At 38.2% G+C, this 18093-nt stretch overlaps 1 protein-coding gene across 3 annotated transcripts in view; it reads left to right on the top strand.

The window, feature by feature from the left end:
- The window catches only part of LOC148365893 (DNA repair protein XRCC4-like), a 38416-nt gene extending 30339 nt beyond the window's left edge, over positions 1 to 8077 (top strand). Inside the window, exon 8 of one of the 3 annotated variants that reach the window (XR_015850523.1) lies at positions 7886 to 8077. The gene's annotated coding sequence lies outside the window, so the exon portion shown is untranslated. Of the gene's footprint in view, positions 1 to 5772; positions 5817 to 7885 lie in introns of those variants that run through there. The other 2 variants (XM_088336357.1, XM_088336358.1) reach the window with 2 other exon arrangements.
- The last annotated feature ends 10016 nt before the right edge of the window (positions 8078 to 18093 follow it).

Raw genomic sequence — 18093 nt, forward strand, 5'->3', positions numbered from 1 at the left:
GATTTTAATCAAAAGCTAGGGGGTGCGCATTTTACACAAGTGCGCTTTATACATGAATTAATTCTGTATTTCCTCCACACTCTTCTCACCTTTTTAACCTCTGACCCATTTTCATGCCCCTATAAAACACAGTGCAATATTGTGTTGAAATTAATTTCCAAAATCATCAGCGAGATGACATCAAGAAATCAAAACTGGATGTGAAGCAAGACTGTGAATAACTTCCTGTGGTGCAACGCAGTGAGCTTCGATTTGCTCTCTCTGCTTTCACACTTGAGATCCTTGAGCAAGTTTTCCAATATTAACCAAGATTGCTTTTCTCCTCATAACCAAAAACAATAAAAAAAAACAATCTAACATCTGGTTTGCGTTATCGTAATGACGTCTTAGATGTGTCACGGATCGTGCGATAAAGAGGAACTGAGCGCTGGCCTGACCTCTCCTGAGGATGGATGGCGTTGCTGCTAATTTCTCAGAAAAGACGTTCAAGACTGGACCAGGAGCGTTAGTTATTTTACAACAATTTCTTGGTTCTGGGTGAGACCAACATCTTGCTTGGGCTACACCCAGGAAATTTTTCTGAAGGATGTCAGAGCATGGATACGATCTTACGCCTGAGCCCGACCAGACTCGATATTTCGACCCGGGTCGGGCCTAAAATGTCAATCATTGCAATCGGGTTAGGCCAGGTTTCGCTCTCACTATAATATACATATATATATATATATATATATATATATATATATATATATATATATGTTTATAAAAATGTATAGTAGTCCAAAACCCCACATTTATCAAAAAAGGAAAAACAAAAAAAAACTAAAATTGTCTCTATGGTATAGATCTTGCCCCACCATACAGGGGTCTCAAACACTTAAACCCCATTTACCGAGGGGCCGCTGGAACTAGTCTAAGTGAATTCGGGCCGCATTAGGTTTTTCACAAGAAAAGCTCTGATAGAAGCATTCCAATTTTCTAAAATAATTTAATTTTCACGCAAAAAGTAAGATAAAAAAAATAATAACCTTAAAAAAAAAATCATCCAAGAAACGACTCCTAGAAACGACCCCAAAAACACCTGGACAATGACCCAAAAACAAAAAGTACCTCCCAAAAATTTGAAAAATGTACTGTACAAAAAACTATGAAAAAAAGTACAAAAGCTAGTAAAAGATGTGGAAAAAGTACTGAAACAGAACTAAAATTGTATTAAAAAAAAACTACTAAAATGCATGTGCTGAATAGTATGGAGAACAACTGAAAAGTCGTAAAAAAGTGCATATTACTCAAAAGTCACATTTCAAATCAAGTCACATTTATTTGTATAGCCCTTAATCACAAAAATGTCTCAAAGGACTGCACAGGATTACAACTACACCATCGCCTGATCTTAAACCAACATGAAAACAACATCAAAAGTATGAGAATTAACCAAAAATAGCTAAAAATCACCAAAAAATGACCCAAAGCAACTTGAAAATGCAAAAAAAAAAAAAAGACGGGGGCATAAACAACTTTGTGTTTGAGACCACTGCGTTAGATGCTTAGACTCCCCTCTTGGACGGGTCTTCCTTGTAACTAGAAATTGATCACATGGTCAATTCCCAAGACTATTCCATTTCGGCCATGTCTACCCATTTACTGTGTCTTGGTTCTTTTCTATTTACATTTGATTTCTTCTTAGTCTCTCTGCCTCTCTCGTGGTTAAAGTGGCGCACTAGATTCTTAAGGACATACTGCTGCTGTAGTTTAAAGAACAATTGCCACCCCGTCAAAGTGTTGACCAACCTTTAAATGTTCTTCTCAAGTCTTGTAAGAAATCTGTCAATGATGGAAAATTTTCCTTTAATGCAACTTCTCCAGACATATAAATATACAATATGTAAGATTTTGTTACAAAAGACAGGCTTTGAAATCACCCTCCTCCTCCAGAGTACTCACAAATAGAATATAACATTTGTGGTTTGCTTCGGGCTCAGTCCTGTATATTCAATTATTGATCTGGCTTGAGTTGAGTCAGGCATTAATACCCGCGGACCTGGTTCTAGATTTTTTTCATGCCCGATCTTGCCTCTGTCTTAAAGTTGTTCATGCATCCTACGATTTTCTGTTTGCTACCCTCAGATTAAAAGTTTTGTACGACGCCGCTCGAATTTTTTTGGTATAATGAAATGAAATGATCTGCATTTATATTGCGCTTTTCAAGTTAATGACTTCCCAAATCGTTTTACAGTGTGTTTCACATTTCTCAATAGCGGCCGTGCAGCCATGTAAGGCGTTAACCTGCTTATTGGGGGTATTAGGGGTTCAGTGTCTTTCCCAAGGACACTTCGACATGTAACACGGACAAGCTGGGATTCGAACTGGGATCCCTTGATCCCTAGAACTTACTTGTCCTGTGATTTCATCAAGCTGAGGTTTGTCAAGACGAGGTTAATGGAACTCCATTAATTCTCTACACTTAACGTCTTTCCTAACCCTCAACTCGGTGACCAACTTCAGGTCCTGAGGTCAAATTGATGCGACAATATTAAAATAAAGACTGTTTATTATGTTCCATGTTCCGATCATGCAACGGTCGATGCCTTCTTGTCTCCATTGAGTTTTACATTTCTAATTTTGATAATAATTATAGTCATTATGTTCCTTAAATGGCGGTCTAAAACTCGATGAACTTAGTGGCTATCGGATCTTTTTTCTCCACACAAAAAATTTTTCTAAAAATAAACAAAAAATGAGTAAGAAAAGAAATTAGTCAGTAGTAAATGGTGTGCATTTATATACCGCTTTTCAAGTCAATGAAGACTTCCCAAAGCACTTTACAATGTGCTTCACACTTTTCCCTTTTACACACTGACCAATAGCAGTGTCAGCCATGCAAGGCAACTACCTGCTATTGGGGGCAGTCGGCATTCAATATCTTGTCCAAGGACACTTTGACATACAACACGGAAAAGCTGGGAATCAAACCTGCGACCTCTTGATCCCAAGACGAGCGCTTTACCTCCTGAGCCAATGCAAATAGTTAAATAGAAGTCCATTTTTGACACAAATAAGGTGTAAAAAAAGAATCAATATGAAAATAAATCAATCAGGTAAAATAGCCTGCACCTAACTTAACTTCCATTTTAAGGAGTCCGCCTCAAACAAACATCCAGGGGCCGCAAGTTTGAAACCCCTGTCCTAAAATAATAAGTTCAAATATACACTTTTACTGTTCTCTATTTCTATTTTTGGGAGAGGGGGTTCATGTAAGTGTATAATACATCCCCTGGATAGGGCATTGGTCTGTATTGACGTGGTAATTGTAAGGTGAAATTGTTGTATAGCTGGGAATAGAAACCTATGAGAATTAGCTAATGCGTAAAACCATTTATACTATAACAACATTGTATTTAATAAGTACTTTTTATATGTGTATATGATTGAATAAGATTATGAATACATATGCATGTAAAGAAAAAAAGAAATTTTATTGATCTTTGTTTTGACGTGACTTGACTTGGTACAGTGGAGATAGTGGGTGGATGACGAGGATTTAGGGGACAGCAGATAAAATAAAAATTGATCTTAAAACTTGCCCTTAGAAGACTTTATTGCTTTCATCTCCTCCTTATTTTCTATAAATGTCCCGATCATCGTACAGTATATCACATGCTCCCTTTCAATGGTTATTATCTTCTTGCTTCTCTTTTAACATCACTGCTTGTGTCTTGGGACACACAGTTTGTTACATTTGATATTGGAATTAACCTAGAGAGAGGAATGAAGAATTGTGGGTGGTAGTTGAATTTGATACTTATTCGAGCATGCAAAAAATACTTGTTGTTGATATGGAGGGCCAGAAAACCTACAGTTTTCCACATCATAACGTGCAGATATTTTAAGCTCCGGACACCGTCTACTGTAATTCTGTGTTTTTTCCCATACCAGTGCCAGTTCTTGATTTTGCCAATCATTTACTCACCTGTCGTATACTCATCATCTTGGGAAATGTCAACCTTCTTCCTGCTTTCCAGCCACAGAAGACAGAGTGAGCTTTGTGTGCTTCTGGATCCAAGCTGCTGTCATTCTCATGTCTGAAACCCTTAAGCCATTGCTAAGAAACTAAGAAAAGTCCAACACTGAACATACATTTGACTCATGTGCAATGTAATTAAAGGCTTATCCTTCAGATATTTTGGTAGTATGACCTCCTGATATTGTGGATGACACTACCTTAGCTATTTAGCTAGCAAGACAGATACTTAACCTTTCTTGCTCACAAGCTAGCCGGCAAACTTGCTCACCAGCTAGCCGGATAGCCGGTGAGCATGCTCGCTCACTAGCTAGCGGGCTATCCTGCTAGCATGCTTGCTCACTAGCTAGCTGGCTAGCATGCTAGCTCACAAGCTAGCCGGCGAGCTTGCTCTTGTAACCACCGTTAAAAAGCGAGTTCAAAATAAAAAAGGAAAAAGATAACTCATTGTTTGAATGAAATGTTTACATTTCATAAGAGACACATATGAATAAATGAGCAAATAAAAGAAATTATCATAATTAGTGTACAAATAGTTTTTATTCTCTGTTTCAACAAAGTTTTGTAAAGACATAGACATGAAGACGGGTGCCCATAGCCAGTATTTCTACATTTCTCACTATTGGCAGAATATGCGGGCATGAGTAGACGACAGACACAACCTGCAATTATGATAGTAGTCGATAGCACAGCATTGCTTGAAATTAGAAAACCAAAGTTATTTTTAAGGGGTAGGTAATATAAGCATTTGCTTCTTACTACCCCTTTTCGAACATATGTAACGTTCAGTGTTCATTTTACCTCTGAAAAGTGATGGGTCCCGGGGACTCGCATGCTCAAAAATCTATGGGTCCCAACAGAGATCTATGGGTCCCCAAAATTTAGTGTGCTCCATGCCCTTACAAACTGTCGTATTTTTCCTTACAAAATACATGTTATATTGTACATGTGTTTCCTTATATCATATATATTGTTACTGAACATTTTGTTGTGAGACTGAGTTGCTCGACATGAATGAAGTTTATTATAAAAAAAAAAGTTCAAAAATAACGTCGCTTGGATGTTCACTGTAGAAGGAAAAATACATGCAAATATAATTAGGTAGAATAATACATTTTCATATTAAAATTATTAATTCATTTTCTGCATTAAATTATTGTTGGTAATATACTGATTAAAAGGGATCACCACAAACCTGTCTTTTTCATGTTCTCCTTCTTTATACAACATAATCATTCGTAATATAATGCATCAAAGCAAATGAGCCATTTGAGAGCAGGCTCTCTTTAACGAGTTGAGCCAAAAAAGCCGGTTCTCTAAAAAGAAACGGACTTTCACTACACAACTCGAACTGGAGATCAGCGTGCAGATGAAAACTCGAACCGCGAGACCAAAACAACAATGGCGGATCTGCCTCACGAAAAGCGGTAAATCTTTGTTAAAAAATAATGACAATTTCGTGTCAAAAAAGTAGCGTCCCGGGGACGCACGTTGATTTGGCACGATGCGTCCCCAGCAAAAATAATGCGTCTATGACGCAGGGACGCGGGCAAACGAGAACAGTGAACGTTATTTTGTTGTTGAGTTATTGTTTTTGTTCTGTTTTTATTTTGATGTTCGAATAAAGTTTTCATTCATTCATTCATTCTTTTTTTCTTCATTCACTCCACCAATGATGTGAGTCCCAATGGATGGAAAGCCCGAACTAGACAAATTTTTATCCCTACCGAGAAAATCCTTTGATTCCTTAGAGGATTGGAAGTCTCTGTGGTCCGAGTGGCGAGCATCCCCAGCCGAAGAATCCAGCCAGGATCTGTTTCATCATAGAGCTCTACATCAAGGTCGCGGTAGGAATTGGATTATTCCTTTGATCTGGACTGTGGATTCATGAACTTTGAGAAACCAGGAATACCCATGGATTTGGGATCTCCTGAATTGAAAAACATCGAAATTGTTTTTTTTTTTTTGCTTATTTGATGAACATTCTTGTAATTCATTCGAGTTTTCATTGAAATATGAAGTGTCATATTATGTGACTTTAAATTCTGTCAGAATAGAGATTTAGGTTGATTCAGTGTGCATAAATGTCAAGTCAAGTCATGTGTATTTGTCTAGCCCTTAATCACAAAGAGTATTAAAGGGCTGCACACACCACAGATTATTGAAAACCACAGACTATTATTACACTGTCCCCTGATCTAAAACCTACATGAGGGCAAGGAAAACTCAAAAACCTCAACATGAGGAAAATGAAAACACCTTGTAAATGTAAATTTTGCCACTGGTTGATTCTCTGTTTGGAGCAACATTTCATGTCTGCATCCTTCTCTCACCCCGATTTTTCCCTAAGAACTGCAAAATATTCATAAAAAGTACTTTAATTATTCACTTTAAGTATTAGAAATCATCAAACCCTAAATAAATTGCATTTCAAATATTTTTTTGTATTTTAGATAACTTTGGTGACACATGCTCAATTTTATTGACAGGTTTTGGCCATAAAATTATAAAATGATTTTTTTTTAAACAAAATAAGAGTTGTAATTTTTCATTAAATGTTGTCAATATGAACTCGATAGCCATGGTGACTGAGATTTTGTGACAGTTCTTGAAAAAGTTCATTGATCAGTTTGCCAATAAAATAAAATTTTGCAAGCAAAGTACATATCATGGTTACTGATGTGACTCACCTGTGCCTGCTTATTTAGCGCCAACTGCTGCGGGATCCGATTGGCTTCCTGTCACTATTGGAGCCCAGTCCTGTCTGTCCCCTGTTGTCAGTCCATCTGCGAACCTCAGTGTATACTAGGCAAGACTTTTTCGACCCTGACTCACACTTTTTCTGTTTATACACCCGTCTGTACCCGGCTACAACCCTTTTTGCTCCTGACCATGTCTGTTCTACCGTCCTGGCTTACGACCTCTTTTTGTCTCCAACTATGTCTACTATTCCGTTCTGGCCTACGACTCATTTCTGATCCCGACCACGGCTTGCTCTCCCTACCAGTCTTTCCTTTCCTGACACCGCCATCGCTCTTTACAGAAGATCCACTTCGTGTTCGGACCCCAGTCCGAATCCGAGAGCGACTTGCTTCCCACGTCCAGTGAACTCCGGATCGTGGGTGCAGACCTTCCTCTTTCTTTTACTAAAGCCTTTGGTAAACCTCACGCAATTGTTTTTGGGTGTTTCTTGTCATTTTCCGGTCATTTATTGTTTATTTCGTCTTTTGCCCCGTAGTTTTTTGTCGGTTATGGGGTTACTTTTTTCGTAGGGTTTTTTTTTGGGGGGGGGTATTATTCTTCTTAATATCCGCTCTGGTCCTGACAGTTCACTTGTGTTTATGGAAAGCATTGCTTAGATATTGGAGGTATCACAAATACAAAAAAGCACCGAATTGAAAGTTACGCTTGAAATTCATCCTTTCACATGAAGCCGTTTTTTTCAGTTTTCTTGGAAAAGAGTATTTTCTAGAAACATAGCAATGTTCAGCTGTTGTTTACTATACAATGGTAAAAGACAGAAACATATATATTTTTTCTCACGAAAGAAGTGGGTTCAGCTTTACCTTTGATGACAAAAATTGCATGGCATCAGCCCACCCAATTTTAAAATATGTCTGGCATTGAATGAGATAAACGTTTTTCAGTATGGAATAACCAGCAATAAGCAAAGTTTTGTCGCAGAATATAAATCAAACAATATTTTACCATTGGGCTGCCTAATACCAGCTTGAAGTTGGTCAATTTTTTTTTCAACGGGACTGCCCCATGACGTGGGATGCGATCTGGTTCTCGTTACGCACCCATTTCCTCGTCTTCTACTAATTTGCTTCCTCTCTGTTTGTTCTTTTGCCATTCTTTCAGTCGCAGTGATTCAGCGAGCTGGCCTTTTTCAAATGATCACCAGAAGAGCTTAAGCCTGGGCCGGGGCCTTTTGGTTAGCTGCTTGAGTCACTGGGAGACCTCATTGGGTGCAATAAGTTTGTGGTGTCCCAACTCGTTATTCATTCCCAGCAACAATCACTTTCGCAAGACATGGATTGGTAAAGGTAACTTTTTTTTTCATGGCAATTTCGGTGTCTTGATTCTATGCTACAGTATTCCCTCAATCTAGAGGTTAATCCGTTCCATACCCACCCGCATTGTGAAATATATATATATGTTGAAAAGTTTTAGGACACTCCGAATAAAGAGTGTGTATATCAATGGATTTTGAACTTGCATGGAGGACCGGAAGAGAAGCTTTCAGATAAGTAAGTCCAACCTGTTCTAAAAGCCATTCCCTGATCCCTCTCTTTGTATCAACGTACATTCGAGGTAAGATCGGGTCTAAAAAAATCCAACCCGACCCAACCCCAGCCTGCGGCCATAAAACCAGCCCGAGCCCAACCGATTAACTTGATTTGAAGGACCGAGCCCGTAGTAAACCAAGATTTTCACATTTTATTTGTGAGGGGGAAGGGTGATTTTTGGGTGTCTCGACAGAAATCTCCAAAATTCGGACTGGAATACAATATATTACTACCGAAGTATTACAACAGAAAAACTACAAAAATACCACTACAGAAATATTAAAACAGAAAAAAACTACAAAAATACAACTACAGTTTTACTACAGAAATACTACAGACAAACTACAATACCTCTATGAAATCCTGCTAAAATACTACTATGAAAATACTAAAGAAATGTGACTACAGTAATACGATTATACAAAATACCAATACAGAAATATTACGACAAAAATATTACAACAAAAATACTACAGAAATACAACTACAGTAATACTACAAAAATACTACAGGTATACTACAAAGAGTATACTATGAAATACTTCAAAACAGACTGCAAAAATACTCGAAACAATCCTGACAAATCAGAGTATAGTAATACTACAAAACTAAAATACATTTGTTTTAATTGTGAGTGTTTCAAAACCTCCATCCATCCATTATCTGCATTATCACTTATCCTCAGTAGGGTCGCGGGGGTGCTGGAGCCCATCCCAGCTATCTTCGGGCAGTGGGCAGGGGACAACCTCAACTGGTTTCCAGTCAGTCACAGGGCACTCAGAGACAAACAACTTATTTTCTCATTCACACCTAGGGCCAATTTGGACTGGCCAATTAACCTGACATGCATATTTTTGGAAAGTGGGAGGAGACCGGAGTGCCTGTAGGAAACCCATGCAAGCACGGGGAGTACATGCAAACTCTACACAGGGAGGTTCGATCTCATGACCTCAGAACTGTGCTGCACACGCGCTAACAACTGTGATGCTGTGTTGCAAATTAATCTACGTATTTAGAAAGAAATATAATGGAATATAACACGTATACGTCTGCATGTATATTTATCCATAAATTAAAAAATCAGTTTCCAAATCCGGCCCATCGGCCATCTTTTCTTTCTAACCCAATGCGACTCCAAATAGTTGCCCACCCATGATATAAAGTGTAAACCCATGTTTTCGGCTCGCTACGTAAGAACACAACAGAAAGCAGTCTGCGATCGGTTTGAGTACACTAGCGCTCTTAAATGGACACTGAAATTCTGCGATACACCCCAAAAAATCCGTAGTAGTAAAATATAGAAAAAAAAAATCTGCCATGCATCAAGGACATGGAAGTCGAACTGTCATTTAGCGAGAGAAACCTGTATTATCCTTTTTTGCCGCTGTATTCGCGTGAATTCAAGAATCTTTCTTTTTTGGATAACAAATAAAAAATTTATAGTCACATCCATGATTATTGATAATCTTCGAGAAATTGAATATAGAAAAGGCTTCACTTTTCTTCACTTATTGGCACATGTTTTGAGTTACCAACCGCTGTGGCACTGGAGCTAGACCCAGAACCTCAAAGAGTGAGAAGAACACATAATTAGCCACTTAGAAAAAATAATTATGTTCTTGCACAACAGTGACTGTCCTTTTTATTGCAGTTTTTGGGGAATGGTTTTATTTTCCTTTTTATTGCTGGATTTTACAATACTCAAATGTCACAATAAAATATAGTCTTATCACGAATCTACAAATGTAAAAAAACAAATATGGTTTTTTTTTTAGTATTATAGTGGTGAATAGAGCAAGTCATAGGTGGCTAAAACATGCCTGACTAAAAAGAAACCACTAAAAATACATACATACAATGACTGCAGGGTGCTGAAACTGCTCAAACTGTCATAACACAGTATTCAAGGGTTTAAAAAAAAAAATCTTAATTTTTAAACTAAACATCGTAATAGTTTTATCCCCAGTGGCGATGAAAGTAATGACTTTCATAAGGCTGATAGGAATCAGACCAAAAAAATCGATAATTTAGGCTTGTCCAATTGCAATAGGTAAATTGTTGTATCCAAACTTTGGTGTCATTTTGACACTGAGCTCATGGATCTTTTAACCGCAAGGGTCGTAGTGGCACTACATCCTGTGGTGTGTCTTGGGCAATTACAATGTGGTGGCGCCACTTCTCCAGGCAGTTTTCTTTTGCGAAAGGGTTTGCTCCCCTTCATGAAAGAGATAACTCATTTACATGGATTGCAGTAACAGGAGAAGCCTCCTGACTCAGAACCTTCATCATCTGTTCACCATTGTTTTTGGGGTACAGCGCCAACATTGGATTCGTTTTTTCAGCCTTGAAAATTCAATTCATTGCTATTATGTCGTGTACACCATGACAGGAAGCGGCGAGAGTTTGGCAAAATTTTGCTTTTCACGGGGATATTTCAACCTTAAACACAAACAAACCAGATCTAAATTAGTCTTGGAGTACACCATCAACAAAATTTACATTTGGCGTTCTCATATTTCATACGAAACAAAGGAGAAATTTTTCTCCAATGACAATTGGTGACCTAGAAGGATACGTATGCATCGGATGCCCCGATTGGCTGATGTTGGGAACAGGAGGCCGTTGCTCACTCACTTTCGAGTCCAGTGGAAAATTCGGTGAGATTTTTGTTTTAGGTGTTTTTAAATATTCGCTTCTCGGCTGATGTCGAGGAAATATGAATTAAGTATCATTTTTCTTCAAGGGAGCCATGCTTCGAGTTTGAAAAACATTTGTTGGTGTCCTTCCGCTCAATCCTCGGCTGTAACTAACCCGAGCTCCACCATCACAACGACAAGATGTCTTGGGGTGAGCTCGTTACCATGGCAACAATACGCAAAACTTGTTATATCTCTATGAAAGCCATGCCCACCTTAAAACCAATCAAAACCGACAAAGTATCAGTTCATTTGGCTTGTCCAGTTGACATAACTGTCTAATTTTTTTTCTCTTATCTGTTACATACATTTCACGCAGAGCACAGTACAGTTAGCCCTCTACGAAAACATTTTTGCATATGTGGGTATGGGCTTGTCTTCATGGCAACAATGCACATTTTTTATATCTCCAGTAACTATAAAAAGCCATGACCATCATAAAGACGATTGAAATCAGACAAAAAAAGTTACTTTTGGTTGTCCAGTTGCAATAATCGGCTGATTTGTCTTTTCCAAACTGTTACCCCATTTTCACACAGAGCACAGCACAGTTAGCTGTCGACCAAAACGTTTTTTTGCGTATGCGGGCATGGGTTTGTTTCCATGGCAACAATAAACAAACATTCAGTTGTCAGGTCATGCAGAGTTCACCTCTTAGAGTACAAATGTTAACTTTTGGATGCAATGTTTTTCGAAAAAAAATAGAGTTCTGCATTTGGAAATGAATATTATGTAGCAATCTAAGAAACGTGGCAAAATGTCTGTGATGTGGTTTGTTTTTATGAAAGATACTTTTTATATCAGTCTACACTCTAATTACCTTAAGATTTCTCCGGTACATAATATAAAAATAAAAACTATATTTACCTGATTTTGTGAGAGCAGTATCAAAATTAGTAGTTGTGCGCTTTCTTGGCTTTCAAAATAAAGCTCATGGGATCATTTTCTGTGGCCTGGGCTTCTATGCTTGGATCCCAAGGATCAACGTTTATCATCTCTCTGCAGGCAACTTATTGTTCCCACAGGAAAATACTTGTTTCCGTTCTAACTGGAAGTTAGAATCTGATATTTAATATTCTTATATTAAGAAGAATAATACCCCGAAAAAAAACCTCTACGAAAAAAGTAACCCCATAACCGACAAAAAACTACGGGAAAAAAGACGAAATAAACAATAAATGACCGGAAAATGACAAGAAACACCCAAAAACAAACATGAATTGACCCAAGAAATGCTTGTAAAACCCTTGAAAATCAACCGAAAAACCAACCGAAAACGACCTAAAAACAACCCTAAACCACTCTTCTACGTGGAAGTCAGAAACTGCTACTCATGCATTCTAATATTGAGATAATGGGAAGCCTGAAAAACAACTAATCCCCCTAAAAGGGGTGCCTTTACAAAAAAGCAGTGTCTGTTGTTGACTGTACAAACTCAAAACTATTTTGTATTTCCAAAAAAGGTAGGATTTAGCGATCCTAATATTTAGTTGCATGACCACAGTTTTTAAAACTGCTTCACATCTGTGTGGCATAGAGTCAACCAACTTGTGGCACCTTTCAGATGTTATGTCACTCCATGATTGCTTATAAACATTCCACAATTAATTTACATTCCTTGGTTTTGCTTCACAAGCAGCATTTTTTATATCATCCCACTGATTCTTAAATGGATTGAGATCTTGGGATTGGGCTGACCACTCCATAACATTAATTTTATTGGTTTGGAACCAAGGCTTTGCTCGTCTACTGGTGTGATTGGGGTCGTCGTCTTGTTGAAACAACAAGTTCAGGGGCATGTCCTTTTCAGCATAAAGGCAACCTCTTCAACTATCTTGACATTCACAAACTGATCTGTGATCGCTGGTATGCGATAAATGGGCCCAACACCAGAGTAGGAGAAACATGCCCAGACCACGGAACTTGCACCACCATGCTTCACTGTCTTCAATGTCTACTGAGGTTTGAATTCAAAGTTTGGGGGTCGTCTCACTCACGGTCTGCGGCCACTGGACCCAAAAAGGACAATTTTACTTTCATCAGTCCACAAAATGTTCCTTCATTTTCTTTAAGCCAGTTGATGTGTTCTTTGGAAGATCGTAACCTCTTCTGCACATTTCTTTTAACAGAGGGACTTTGCGTGGGATACTTGAAAATAAATTTGTTTACACAGAGGTTTTCTAACTGTCACAGCACTTACAGGTAACTGCTTACTGTGTTTGATCGTCCTGGAGCGGATCATTGGCTGAGCCTTTGCCATTCTGGTAATTCTCCGGTCCAATTCAACTGTTGTCTTCCGTTTTCTTCCAAGTGTCTCTGGTTTTTATACCCATTTTACAGCATTGGATATCATTTTAGCTGAATTTTAACGTTTCTTCCCTCTCCAATCAAAAACGCCGTCCTTCGGAGCAGTGTTTTGAATGACCCATTTTCCTCAAACTCGTATTCGACCTGTGCTGGCGTCATCATCCTTTAAATAAGCTCCACACAGTTTTAGTTTCACTTTTCCCCAAAATTTATGAACTCAGAGATTGGTTGCAACACTGCTATTTCTTTAACACACCCCTTTAAATTATTTGCCCAATTGCACAGCTTTCGAAGCGTCCCGATTATGAATGCTGGGTCTTGTTTGTTTTCTGAGATTCTACTGCACTACTGCTAACTTTCACACTTTTCCCTTTTACACACTAACTAACCGATAGCAGTGTTAGCCATGCAAGGAAACTAACTACCTGCTATCTGGGGCATTAAGGATTCAGTGTCTTGCCCATGGACACTTTGACATGTAACACGGAGAAACTGGGAATCAAACCTGCGTCTTCTTGATCCCAAGACGAGCGCTTTATCTCCTGAGCCAATGCAAATCGTTAAAGAAAGAAGTCAATTTTTGATTTGTCTGGCATGTAACAATAAAAAAAATTTACTAAAATCCAGGGGTATTATGGTTAGTCACATTGCACTGCTATTACTGTATTTTGAACAGCATTGTATATCATATAATTTCGATTTCTCTCATCTCTGAATTTCTTTTGAATGAGTTTTATCCATTCTGTAAAGGGAAAACACGCTGAAAAAGTCCAAGGTCGGCTTAAGTTTGAGACATTGATTTAGATGATTCCCCGGGGAAAACCTCAAAAGTTTATTCTTACTTGGGCTATGTTTTTCACAGAAATCCTTCTTATAAAAGTGTGTATGTGTGTGGAGGAGGGGAGAGCTTTCACCATTTCAAGGAGATGAATCCCTGGGGGTAAAAAAAAATGTAATTCCCCTTTAATTCTGTCTGTAGCGCCTGAGATGGAGGTCATCACGGGGCCCCGATGCCGTTCTGGCTCATTTAGGAATTGCTTGTTACAAATGTGATAAAATGCCTCTTAGATGTGTGATCGTTAATTATATTAATTATTATACATTATAATTATATATATAACCAGGATCCGGGTCAAGCTCTGTACTTAAAAGTCATCATGTCCACTTTTTTCCAACTACTATTAAGGTCTACGGTAAGGGATTTCCAGAATGACACAGCAAAAAGAATGATACCGATTTATTCCACGCATTTCTAATCAAAGTTCAAATTAAGTTGCGAAAAACATAATTACAATAGACCCTGGGAATACGACGTTAATGCATTTGTATGTTGTCTTTGAACGTTTTTATCCTTCTGCACAATTAAACCTTTTTAATTTGTTGTGCTTACACTGCAAGGAGCACCCCTCCATTTTTGTTACTAATACTTGTATAATGACAAAAAAGGCCATTCTGTTTCCTGCTTTCTGCGGTTTGGTTTTTGTTTTATGGTTCAGTTTTATTGTTGACCATCTATTTGTACCTTTGTGGATGAGTTTATGATTAGAACCCATCGTTTTTGAACATCTTGCCATGCTTCCTTTTTCTGCGTTTGGGTCCACCGCAAGATCATAACACATTCATTCATTCTGAGTTGGGGATTGCAAAGTGAAATTGCCATATAGCTGGGGATGGAAACCAATTGCGCTTATTTTCGAAACAACGGTATCCTCGGTAAAAAAAAACCATAAATAAATATACATATTGATTACATTTATTTAAATAAAAGTAAGAAACACACATTTTGCACATTTAAGACAGAAAAACTCAATTTCCCAGAATGCACGTCAAGTAGAAGTTAAAACTTGGCTTCTCTGAAATTGCTGTCTTGCAAACTTGGCCCCACTTTTTCCTGGTGTCATCGTGACAGCAGCACTCCATTAAAGAAGATGTTATGAGTATGACATAAATATAACCAAATGTCTTCATTCTGTGTACTGGCAATAGTCTGATTATGTTATCATAGGCAATGTAGTAGACAAATCAATCAGATTCACAATTATGGTCAATTTTGATACCTGTGTCCAAGTCATGGCCCGTGGGCCAAACGTGGCCCACCACATCATTTTACGTGGCCCATGAGACAATGCTGAAAGAAGCACAAGAGAAAATTAAGCTGCATTTGTCAAATATGACTTGCAGTTTTAAATATGTCCACCGGATGTCGGCAAAGCCAGGCGCCACTCGCAAAGCTCCTGCTGTTACTGTACGTGAAGACTATTAATCAACCAGAGAGCATTGAGGTAACCCATTCCAATGTTTTACACTTTAACTAAAGTCCCAGATGCGCTGTTTAAAACTGTCTGAAAAATACAAGAAGAAAAAGCACTTGCAGAAGTTTCTTTCTATTATAGAAATGGAATTCAACAGCAAACTGTCCATATTCAAGTAAACATTTTCATAACAAATGCAGATAATAAAACTACAAGAGATTACCACTTGTGAGGCCCCTTTTTCAAGGTTTCTCATTTCCCTCGTGCTGAGGTTTTGGGGTTTTCCTGTCCTGCATGCTGGTTTTAGATCAGGGGATGATGTAGTTGTAACCAGTGCAGTCCTTTGAGACATTTTGTGATTAAGGCCTATACAAATAAATGTGACTTGGGTGAAGGAAAAAAACCTTGAGGAACAAAAAAAAACCCAATCCTTTTAGAGTCAGATCTTACATCCCAATTCAATCACAATTTATGAGCTGCCGAAAAGACACTCAGCCCTCCGGCTTAGGCACTTTTTATGCCAATTAATTGACTAGTGAGAACGTTTTTTTTCTACCATGTGGCCCCTGAACTAACATGAGTTTGACATCTCTTCTTTAAGGAAATATGATGAACGTTTTCTGATGCAAAGCTGGTATATTTGCCAATCTGAGAAAGAACTTCCCCTCTGCCTCCCCGGCCGGCCCCGACGGAATGGTGTTGCTGGCAACAACACGGACTTGTGACTCAATTGGAAGCAGAGACGTGACCACCCTATTTCCATTGCGCACCGCGTAAGGCCTGACCGTCATCCCTACGCTCTTTTCTGACATTTTTGTTTGTCTTGTCACGGGTCCTGAATAACACTGCTATTGATAATCAACCATAACAGAAATTATGACTTTGTTAACAGTTCTAACTTATTATATTTTTATAACTCCCCTCCAAAGTAATAACAGACTATATATTTAAGAGTCACGCTTTATTAAAGTGGCCCTGTGTGAAATTTCATCACCAGGGGTGGTTGTCACTTAGAATGGAGCTGAATTGTGTGCAATTGAAGAAGACACACTACACACGTTCTCAGGATACAGACGCTGCCCTACTTACAAACAAGATCGTTCGTAAATTGAAAATGTTCGTAAGTTGTTTCAGTGGTATATTTTGTATGTTTAAGGTTTATATAAGTATGTTTAAGGCTTGCATAAATAACCTGTATTGTTTTGTACTAAAAAAAAAACATTTCATAAAATGATATCCTCTAATGATAAATTAAGTTAAGTTTAACTTACTTTTAGAAGATGCGCTTCAAGAGGTAGGGAGTGGATGAAAAAAAAAGCGATCCAACCATTTTCTCAACGGCATCAAGCTTTCTTATTCCACTTGAATTTCAAAACAAATGGCTTGCCTTTTCTTTACACTTTACATCAACCATATTAAATGGATGCACGAGATATTAAACAATAAAAATGTCAAAGTTGTTAGCGCGCTAGAGATACAGTACACGTAGTATGTTTACACACGAACTAGGAAGTAGAAGCCGGATTTCTTCTTTGGGGTGGCTGCTGGGTGACTTCTCACAGTGCTACCTGGCGGAAAGAAGCACTACAGTAATGTCCTGTACTCGGAAAAAGGTTCACACAATACAAAACCTAACTTACAGCAAAGACACGATATTTTGTGACATTACCGTTTTTCGTATGTCGAATGATTGTAAGTAGGGGGGCATCTGTCTAGCAAAATTCGTAAAACTCCCATATAATAGCCAAAGCTGGTGTCAATCCTCATGAGCAACAACAAAAGAATGAGCACGCTGGATACACCCAGAGCGGCTGGAAAGACTGAATTGCTGGAGTTGGTCAGAGCTGATGACATTGGCTAGTAAGAGAATCTACAAAAATCTACAAAAAACATGTTTTATTTTATTTTTTATTTTTTGACATCACAGCAACGACACAGTTTACTAAAAAGGACAGTGTGTATTATTACACCACTGGATGTCACTGTATTATGCCATTCAACTGAACACGATTTCTAAAAAGCATGAGGAAGAATACTCAAAATGCACAATTTTTCTTCTTATTTTTAACCTGTAGCAGCAGTATGGCAGTCTATCATGTCAGCTTCCTTTAGGTAAGCCGTAGCTTATGTAAAATAACATTTCCCCTACATGAGTGTTTAAAAACATTAAAATGGATGTTCATATTATAGATTGTTTATTTGGTCTTATTTTTCAAATCAATGTTATTTTCTGAAAATAAATATAATTTTTGTGACCTTGTCATGATTATCGATATGCTTCACCTGTGCCCGCTCCTTTGGCGCCAACTGCCTCGGACTCTGATTGTCTCTCTGTCCCTGTTCAAACCCATTCCTATCTTTCCCCTGTTGTCAGTATGTCTGCAAACCTCAGTTTACTCTAGGCAAGCTTTTTTCGACCCTGACTCCCACCTGTTTTTGCGCCCGTCTGTTCCCCGGCTTAGATCCGTTTGTTTTTTATCCTGACCACGTCTACTCTCCTCTCCTGGCTTTCGACTCGTTTATGA

Source organism: Urocampus carinirostris, chromosome 5 (assembly GCF_059441175.1).
Source record: "Urocampus carinirostris isolate Australia breed hairy pipefish chromosome 5, RoL_Ucar_1.0, whole genome shotgun sequence".
Classification (NCBI taxonomy): Eukaryota; Metazoa; Chordata; class Actinopteri; order Syngnathiformes; family Syngnathidae; genus Urocampus; species Urocampus carinirostris.